The sequence below is a fragment of the Eucalyptus grandis genome, chromosome 6 (genome assembly GCF_016545825.1).
Source record: "Eucalyptus grandis isolate ANBG69807.140 chromosome 6, ASM1654582v1, whole genome shotgun sequence".
Taxonomy (NCBI): Eukaryota; Viridiplantae; Streptophyta; class Magnoliopsida; order Myrtales; family Myrtaceae; genus Eucalyptus; species Eucalyptus grandis.
Window position 1 is genome coordinate 9376819 of NC_052617.1, and position 9935 is coordinate 9386753.

General features: G+C 36.7%; 1 long non-coding RNA gene across 11 annotated transcripts; it reads left to right on the plus strand.

The window, feature by feature from the left end:
- LOC104434004 lies at positions 1–9917 on the plus strand. Of its 11 annotated transcripts, none has more exons than XR_005552102.1 (11): positions 1–124; positions 221–289; positions 1070–1141; positions 2284–2356; positions 2852–2915; positions 4720–4800; positions 5514–5551; positions 5976–6023; positions 6098–7787; positions 8886–8958; positions 9520–9917. It is a non-coding gene; the product is annotated as an uncharacterized LOC104434004 (long non-coding RNA). The 11 variants fall into 11 exon arrangements; XR_005552104.1 differs by having other exon boundaries at positions 5976–6012; XR_005552096.1 differs by having other exon boundaries at positions 5882–7787.
- The last annotated feature ends 18 nt before the right edge of the window (positions 9918–9935 follow it).

Genomic DNA, 9935 nt, shown 5'->3' on the forward strand with positions numbered 1-9935 from the left:
TTGACGACCGGTTCTGTCAATTGCAAGCTTTTAAGGAATCAATAGGACCAGATTTTGTTGTGCGTTCTGTCATCAGCTACTGTGTCTTTGTCCGGAACTTATTTATCAACTTGACCAATCACATGTAAATCTGCACTCTCTTTCAACCTTGTATTTCAGTTACTCTTAGTGCCATGGGTAACTTTATGGATCATAACGGGATTTGTGTCTGCACCTACAGTTCTCAAGTTAATGTCAACTTCTATGCAGTCAGTAGTGCTGCTCGTGATCTCTATGAGAGAACTGACAGGTACTCTTGCTGTTCATACATCATGCATTTCTGGTTTTCCTTACTGTCACATATTTAATGAAGTTAAATACCAATGAATTGTATGCAGTGAAATTTGCACATATAAGTAGATGTTAAGCTGCACACAAGTAATGTTTTGCTAATTGGAAAAAGTTTTTTCAAGAAAAAACCTTGGCTGGACTGCTCTATGTTTGATTTTATGGAGGTCATGAAACATGCATTGATAGATTATGTAAGATTGAGCTGGTTGAGATATTGCTGTTATATCATGCCCAAGAAATGACAGTTGATTTACTTAGATACGATGAGGTAGATGGGTAGTGGAAGAATGCATCATATTCAGTTTAAGTATGACGCAGTGTTGTCTTATCATTTGAATCTTTGAGAATCAGTATTAAAGTCTACAGTGACAGTAATAAATCAATTGGGCATCAAATGTGCTTAGAAAGTAATAAATCATAGTGATGTTAGCCCTTCTATCAATATATTTAGTAGTTTATATTCATAAATTTAGTCAAAGATTTTTCTTCCAGTTCTTAGAGCAGGATCTCTAAGAACTTCATTCAAATTTTAATCCTCTATCTCTCTTAGAAAGTACGTGGTGAAAGGAGTCTTGTAATATGAATTTTAACAATTACCTCCATCTTTGGGTTATTAAAGAGAAGTTTTGTCTATTAAAGCTTTCTATTCTGTTGCTAATTTGCCCCACTTTTCAAATCTAAGCGATGAAATAATGCCTTGACCTCATAATCAGATCAGCTCCCTTTAATGTTATTGCAGTATTGGTGCGGTACATCTCAAGCTTGCCTGTACGGAACTTCTTCATGCTTCTGAGGCGAATAGTCCTGAAGAGTAAGAAACCAGAACTTGATTCGTTTTTCACTTACCATCACTCATGTCCACATTCATATTTGAGCTTTAACTCCTTTTTCTCCTGACTGGATAGATTGCCACTCATCAAGGAATCAGTCTGCAAACTTGAATGTTTGCCCTATTGCGTGTGTTTGCATGCCTTCTCAAACTGGGTAGAAAAGATTAAGTCAAACCTTTCTGTGGGTATTTAATGGCGTCATCAGGTGCCAGAGTATTGCCGTTAATACAATTGACTGTTAAACTGGAATTGTCACAAATATTTTATAGAGTGGTCTTAGTCACTTATGAAGTTACACATAATTTTGGTGGGGAAGATGTAGATCTGCTAAAGGAGTCATAGAATTTCATTTGTCAGAAACTGCCTTGCGATATTTTGATTGCATGTGGCACCTTTGCATTTTTCATGGTTATGTGGTTAACTTTGACTGACTAATCGAGCAGAAGGGTGGTCAATTGCCCTTTTAAGGTGTGAAAGTAAGGAAACGTGATGAAATATGTCAAAGAAGGAAGATTAGGAGAAGTCATGTTGCGGCTTTTCACGAATATGTAGTAGCATTCCATTTGTGCAATTTGGTTAGGAGAACATGTGAAAAGCTTCCTAATTTGAGCGATACTAACTATATATAGAGTGACATGGAACAAATAGGCCATAAACCTGTGAAGGAAATCTAACTCATCCAAGCATTGAGAAAGGAATGGAGAAAGACTTGATGGTGAGCCAAGAGACCACGGTTTTATGGCCAGCCACATAAAGGAATTATCTTGCTCCTTAGGCATTGCTTCAGAAGCGAGTAAAGAAGACAGTAAAATGTCTTTAAAATCCTTCATTAAGATCGACTACTTGATTATTATTAGCATTCTAGATGGCTTAAGCCAACTCGATAAGACTGATATCAAGGACTGCAAACCCTAGGTTATGAGTGGATGAAAAGTACCACACTGCTAATTCTAGGGAGAAGAACGAGAGAATCAACTACAGCATCTAAGAAGAATAACTCGTCACTTCAATGTTTGCTATTTTCAGTGAAATAGGGCATTGAAATATGGCTGTCTAGTCTAATTTCTTTATATATTTGAAGTTTAGTGTAGCTGATGACATTTTGTTAAATATATCATCTCAGTTGCTCACAGGCTCTATATTGGACCAAAAGCGCATTCTCAAAGCTGCAAAGAAAATTGGAGACACTTGTGCAGGTGATGTATGGTTTTTGGTTGAATCTCTTTTACTCCACTTATTGGTCAGCTAAATGCTTGTAATAGTGGGAATAAATGCCTTTGGCACCTTTTTTCCTCCTCAAATGCAATGGGTCCCATGCATGAGAAGATGCGATGAACAAGACAATTAGGGCCTGAAGTTAATTGTATTCATCAAATCAGGTTTACAGTATTTCTGCGGTTACTATACAAATCATAATTAGAGTAGCACATCTTAGTGATGCTCACTGTTGAGCAGTTTTTTATTTTTATTTTTTTAATCTATTGTTTGTATATATGCTGTGGAGCAGATTTGCATTCGTGCTATTTTCTTATGACTTTCTTATTCCATGTTTTATAATACTCTATGTTTAACTTGTCCATCTGATTGCTCCGTATTTTCATGCCATAAAGTGGCATTAAATTTGGGCTGAAAGCTTATAAAAGTGATGTTCTTATTTTCATTTTCCCTTTTTTTGCGCCGTTGAAGTGCAGATTGAGCGGAAGATTATTGAGCTCGAAGGCAGATTTTGAGATGAAGTTCAATGCTTTTCTAAAGGTCCTGACATCCTTAGATGGCTCTTAACTGATTGAACATATCATAATTCTATATGATTTTTCTAGCTCATATTCTGTATCTCAGCTGGGAGTGAAAGAAGGCAACAGATGTTTCTGAACTTTTGTGTGGGAACCATGCATTACATTGTCAAAAATTTGGTCTGACTATTCTTGATTTGTCCAGCGATTGTCGACTTCTGAGTGGATTCATTCAAGATGTCATATTAGTATAGACATTTCCTGGCATGGAAAGTTTTGAACCCCATAACTTGTATAGTGTGGCCAAGGAAAATTTGTCATCAACATGCACCGGAAATTGTGTACATTCCTCTGTTTCTTAAAGTATCCAGTCTCTCCTGCTATTTATTGCGGTGCTTCACATCTGCCATGCGGTCTCATGCAGTTAATGCCGTGTCAACATTTGTTGAATTCTTGGTTCTCTACATCAATTGACGACCATCAGCTCGAGCATCTAATAATTCATCTATATTCCTGAAATGTAGATCTATTAGGAATTTGGAGCTTCGCAATTCACTCACCTTAGATCCCGTGTGTCTAGAAGACGTTAGATTTCGACAGAAAGCCCACTTGTTATCCTGTCATTAGTGGTAAAATGTCATCGAGAATAGGTTTTAAAGTATATTAGCAACTGTTTCTTTAATCTGAATTCGACACATTATTTTTATGAGAAACAGAACAACAGTGAACAGATGTGCGAGGGAGTATATTGTTCATATGATTATGAGGAACCATTTTGCATGGTTAAATTCGTCAGATATCTACATTAAGCTGTCATTTAGAAACAAAGAGCTCAACATCATATAATTGCATAATATACTCGTTCAGCACATTGAGGCATAGTGTGATATATTTCATGTTATGACTTAATGCTCTTTGTCGATGACTCTCAATGTAGATGCCAGAAATGATTCTTGCATTAACCTGAGGATATAAATTAGAGATGCCCTATGAAGTGCTGCACACCATAAGAGAATGCAAGCGTTATTCATCATCAATCAAAATTATGTAAAGGAAGAAAAATTAGCATGCATCCAACTGCTATAGGAAAATATAACTGTAAATACTTTACTAAATTACATCAATGCTGTGATGTCTAAATATGATGGATGTGGAGAATTTCTTCCATCTTTAATCCTTGGAAGTTAGCCTAAACGCTTTGGTGGCGTCTATTAATATTGTGCATGTGTTTTGACCTTACTTTTCTATCACATGATAAATTAAACAGAAAACTTCTAAATCTTAATATTGCTGAACTTTGAAAAGGAAGGTCCTTATTTTTCTGTGAGGAAAAGTTTATATCTCCTCAGGGGATCATTTTTGGCCCCATGGAGAAGCAGTCTTCTTTTGAATATGGAACTCCCTGAAATATTTGACTTCTATCTCAATTGCTGAATTTTAAAGAATGCTGAAAATTACATGAGTGAAATTCTATTCTATCGTTGAGAGTAGGCAAGAACCTCCTCTTCTTTGGTAGAGTGATTGTTTTGGTGTCAATGCATGATTTCAAAGCAGTGCCCTTCAATTATTTCCTTTAGCCCATTTCCACAAGTTTCGGTTACGATAGCAATGATGCTGAGATGAGTCTTTTGATGTTTGCATCCTTCCCTGTTGAACTCTTAGTTTGTCAAAGTGCAATATAGCTTAAGATTCTACAGAAAGATTAGCTTGCTTTGATACAAATCAGCTCTGAAATTTCTACCACTAAATGGTCTATCCTAGGGCTTACCGTTATATAGCTCCTATTTTACTTCCTTAATAAATGCTTTGGCAACTCTACTCGACAGTTACATTATCAATGGTGAAGACTAGGACCCACAAGAAGAGTTGTACAATTGCACACTCGCCACTTGGCATCCATGAAGGAGGTGGGCCCCCTTTGGAAGTAGTTCTTTCCAGTGCCAGACTTAATTAGAGAGTCCCCTTAATGATTATGAGTGACTGACAAAATTTCCTCATGACCAGAAGTGTCTCTTACTTAGTGGTGTAGTGCTTCATAGTCAATTACGTGGAAGTATCAACATAATTAACTTTCTACTGCTGAAACCAAGTGCAGCTGAAGTATGGTCCTTTTCTTGTAAATCCTCAAATTATTAGGCAACAAAGAGGTCCTGATATTTTTCCAATCAGTAGTGTTTCAAGCTGGTTCACTGTTTTAAAGGCGAACGGTTTTCCACTCATAGTTGAGGGCACGAAAATCACATTCTTGATGGAAAGAATTTAATGTTCTTCTTTTCCTTCCCTTTTTGCTATCTTTTCTTGGATAGACCTTTTGATAGGCCCAATAGTTAATTGTTTACCTGGAGTTGTAACGGTTAGCATCCTTCAGTGCTGTTTCAAGGTACTCTAAGACAGATATTTTATTTGGAGTGTAATGAATGTTAATCTACTGAATATTAGGAACAATATTGCTTGGCAGCATGCTGAAGACACGCCATTCTCATTCCATTGCATCCTAGTTCTCGTTTTGCTTGTAAAGCTTTTCTTAAAGACATTACATCAGAGATAGAGTTCCTGCATCTCACTTTGAACTTTCCTTCTGCTTATTTTCTCTTGACAATGGCTCTACCTATTCTTACAGGTCTTCTCCAAGAATATGTGCAATCATTGTTAGATGAGGTAAGGTATACTTTATTTGCGGATACACATTCTTGTTAAATGGTATTAGCTTCCCTACATTACTATCTCAGAGTTTTATCAGTTGTGTTCTTAAAGAATTCAGGGATCTATTGGCACAATCATCCTTGTAAATTATGCTGCTACCAATAGTTGGATTCTATTGCGTAATTCCTCCATCTCATTCTCTTTTAGATTTTTGTACTTAGTGTTTCTTAAGCCATGTCATCTGTATGTTAATTAGCATGAAATGTATCTTAATATTTCTTAATTGGCTGCCTTTGCTGGTAAAGACCCTTTTAGTTGATATATTGTTCATGTTGTTTCCTCCAGGGGATTGTAAATGACCAATTTGCTTCTGTTCAGACTTTGAAAAGTGCCGATGAACCTGGTGCCATCATAAGACTGATCACTTCATATTTTGCAGATGTGGAAGCAGTATTATCCGAGCTCACAAGATTTATGTACATTTGCAGTTTAGTAGAGTTTGTGTTCTCATTGGTTTCATCAAATGTTAAATTTTTCATCAGCATGTCTATATATCTGCAGTGATTCTCCTGAGGCTGATTTTGACCAGTTGGCTGCCCAAGCTAATACCATCAAGGAGAAAAGCTTGTGGTAACATAAAAAATACCGCTGGGATGAATACAACTTTAAGTTTTATTCTATAAGTGGGGAAAATGCATCAAAACTGTCTGGAGGCTCTTATTAACATTTTGTTCGGAATATAATGGGGCATATGTCGACAAAGTTCTCTTAAGGAAAGCCAGCCAAGATGTGTTTTTAATCTGTACTGGCACGAACTAGGCTTCTTAGTAAACAACTTGAGAGGGCAATTCACTTTCAGATGTAGCTCATAAAGCCCTTGTTCTGCTGAAAATTTTTATCTCTTGGATCAAAAGCTAAAGCGTTAGCTGGTGCATGCGTGAGGGGAAGACAGACAGAGTCTGTAATCTTGTATATGTGTACATTCACTTTCCCTAAAACGCATTATTGCTGGATAAAAAAATTGAAGTCTTGAGTTTTTGAAAACATCCTCTGTAATAGCTTATTGTTCTTTCCAAGTATGCTGTCTGCTTATCACTCATGCCATCATTTGTTAATACATTAATGTAGATGATGATGAACTCTGGTTGACTTAAATTTATTCTGGAGCACCTTACCTTGGTTATGTACTTTTTTGGATCATTTGTGATATGCTACGTCACATCAGACTTTGCATGTAATCTGGAAAAGGAATCCCTTTAATAATTAGTCATTATTGTTGTCTTGCATGTATTATCCAAGTAGTGTGGAGCCATCATTTCCAACTCATGGAGGATCTGTATTCCATAAACCTTTCTTAAAACACTTATTTCCTGCTTGGGCATGCAGATTATTTATAACCTGAGAGTATTCATTTGTTTACTTTTATCCTCTCAACTTGCAATTTACACACATAATGTTTTCAAAAGGATTATTTACCTTTGCAGTACAAGTATCTAAATGATGTGAATGATATTGTCATGAAATGAGAACCTTTTCCTATTCAAGCTCTCCAAGTGAACAGTCCCTTTTGAAGATTAACGTGCATGAAAAATGCCTTGGTTGCATTTAGGTACTAAGTTTTAATGCTCAATTTCGAAGTTTATCCTTAGGGTTTCCAAAGCGTTGTTATTTCCCAACGGTTTTAGTTTAGGCTTAGGCTTATAACTGCATTGCTTTATTGGCCAAACTTTTAAGGCGTGATTACTAGTGATGTCTTGAAAAGGAAGATAGATGGGTGATCAAGTATCCAAATTTCTTGATATGTACAGTAATTACACAAGTTTCCATATTTTATGCTCGACTGTTTCTACTTGGAGTCAGAATTACATTCTTTTGTCCTTAGATTAAGTTGCCATACAGGTTTTAATGCTTAGTTGGAATAATGATGCGGTTGATCCGTAAGTCTGGATAGTCGACACCTTTGCTACCTCATAATTACATGAGATTCCATATTTTATGCCTCATTATGAGTTTCTCTTTACCTAAAATGCAGCCTAGATAGCAGACATTTTGCAATATTAATTTGACATATATGACGATTTTGCCTTCTTGTGCTTTCTGCCAAGTACAATTTACCCTTTTCACAGATTTTGATGATACTCTTTGTAAGCCAAATCTGTTTTTGTCTTTGTTGTTGCAGCATAGGAGCTGCACATATGAAACTTGCATGTGATAACCTCATCCGTGCTTGTGAAGAACAACAGAGGCAAAAGTAAGGAAGTTTCTCTTTGTGCCTCTTTGGCCCAGGAGGCCTTTGTACTATTTTATAGTATTTAACGACTTGGCTCTTGATTTGCCAAAGGTCATTCTAAAGATGCATTTTACTCCTTTTAAGTTTGATTGAAGAAAAACAGTAACCTTATGCTTCCGGGTCTTGTTTGTGTTAAAACTTCCCACAGTTTATATTCCACTTGATGTTGCCTCTAATAATGCGTATGCATGTGACTTTTACATGTGATTTCAGTATTTTTTTTGGGTATGTTCTTGAGTAGTCACACATGTTCTCGTATGGGTGGGAGCTATAATTCTTTGGAACCTTCACCTTATGCCAGAGTCCATGCCTCAAACCCATCGTTGATTTCAGTTGCCATCTAATTATCACTCCTTACATCCATGATTTTAGAGTGATTCCTCCCTAGTGCCAGGTCCCTTGATGTCTTAGGATAGACTATTTCCTGCAGTACTGTTAATCTGGCTGAGCTTGGGATAGGTATCCATTGCCTTCGGCTGTATTCAGATGAGCTTTCTTTTCTAAGACATGACTACGGTAATTGTTAAATCCTTCAAGCAGCTAATATTATTATATCTTACCATTTCCTTGAAAATGCGGGATCTTTTTTTGTTCTCCCTTTGGGTTTTAACACTTTGAAAAATGAATGTCTAGTCTACTGTACTTCTTTTTCATCTACTGCACTTCATGCTGCGGTAATTACAGCCTGTCTTGCAATGGATCTAGTGTTACCTTGAAGCAAAATACATGTCACTTTCCTGATCCTTCTTTTGAAAAGAATGTTGTTTGTGGATGAAGCTTCAAAAAATTAAACCTTGAAATAATCTCCTTTAAGAAATAAACTCGGGTTTGCATGATGAAGGCAGTTTTAGGAAGCTATGCATTAGATGTCCAGAGTGGTCTCTGCTATTAATAGACAAATCTGTTAGAAACAGAGCATATTTGTCATTATAGACTTGTATTTCAATTTTCAATCATAGAAGATGCTATTTTACCAATAAATGTCGTTAACTCTATACTTTCACCTGATTACCCACTTTTTCACAGGAAAACTTATCATCAAATGAATCACTGTTTCAGGTTTTCTCAGGCACTTAATTGGATAAAAGCTGAATTTGCTCAAACCCAGGATAAGTTGGATGCAGTTGTTCAGGTACTACAGAACTTCCGGACCCAAACATTTGAATGAGATAATTTCCTTAAAGAGGCATTTAGCTGATTGTGCTCAAGGATGTATTATTTTTCTCTGTATCTTCTTTTATTTTTATCTTGCATGCATACAGAAGATGGTATTGGCTCTTGAAGAGCTGGAATGCTAACTGTGTAGGAGTTGCATGATGGAATCGGATACTCATGCATTCAACATGTGTTGGACGCATGGGTATCCAACTGCTCTGAGAACCGACTGCATATATATATTTCCATCCTTAGTCTTCATCGAAAATTCATCTCTCAAGGGAAACCGTTACACCTAGGCAAAGCGAAAAAGGCAGTTGTATGATGGCAACTATTAAAATAATAGCTACGTGGCCCAAAACTTGATCAGAATACAAGCGGCAGAGATCACGCTGCATACTAAAGAAAAAATCTACTTTTATGGCACTGCACTAGACACAGTCCTTTTTCTTCCTTATCATACGTGATAGTATTCACAGGGCGTGGTCTGTTTTCCCCAGCTCTTCCTGAATGAATCCTTTCTTCATTCTCTCTTCAGATATTGGATATGCTTGATCATGTTTTGCTGGGGCTCTATTAGTTTCAGTAGCATGCCCACTTAAAGGTAAAAATGCTGATGCCAGTTGGGTCAATTGGCAATGCAGATGGAAAAGAGGATTCTCAGACTTGAGAGCAAAAAGCACAAGTGAGCTTGTTCCTGGTATTTGCTCGTTCTATTCATTGACTTGGCATCTGCTGCTAATGTGGAATGATACTTATTATCGCGACCAGCAAAGTTGTAGCTCTTTGGTCTAGCTTTTTCTAAATTTGCGGTGAGCTACCTTTATACTGCTGTTATTACCGTCACTGTTATGACGACTCTTTATGAGAAAGGATGGAATTGTTGACAGTCATTAATCTTCAACGAGACAAAAGATGTTAATATAATCCTGGAAGCTTCTGGAAGTAGGTGAA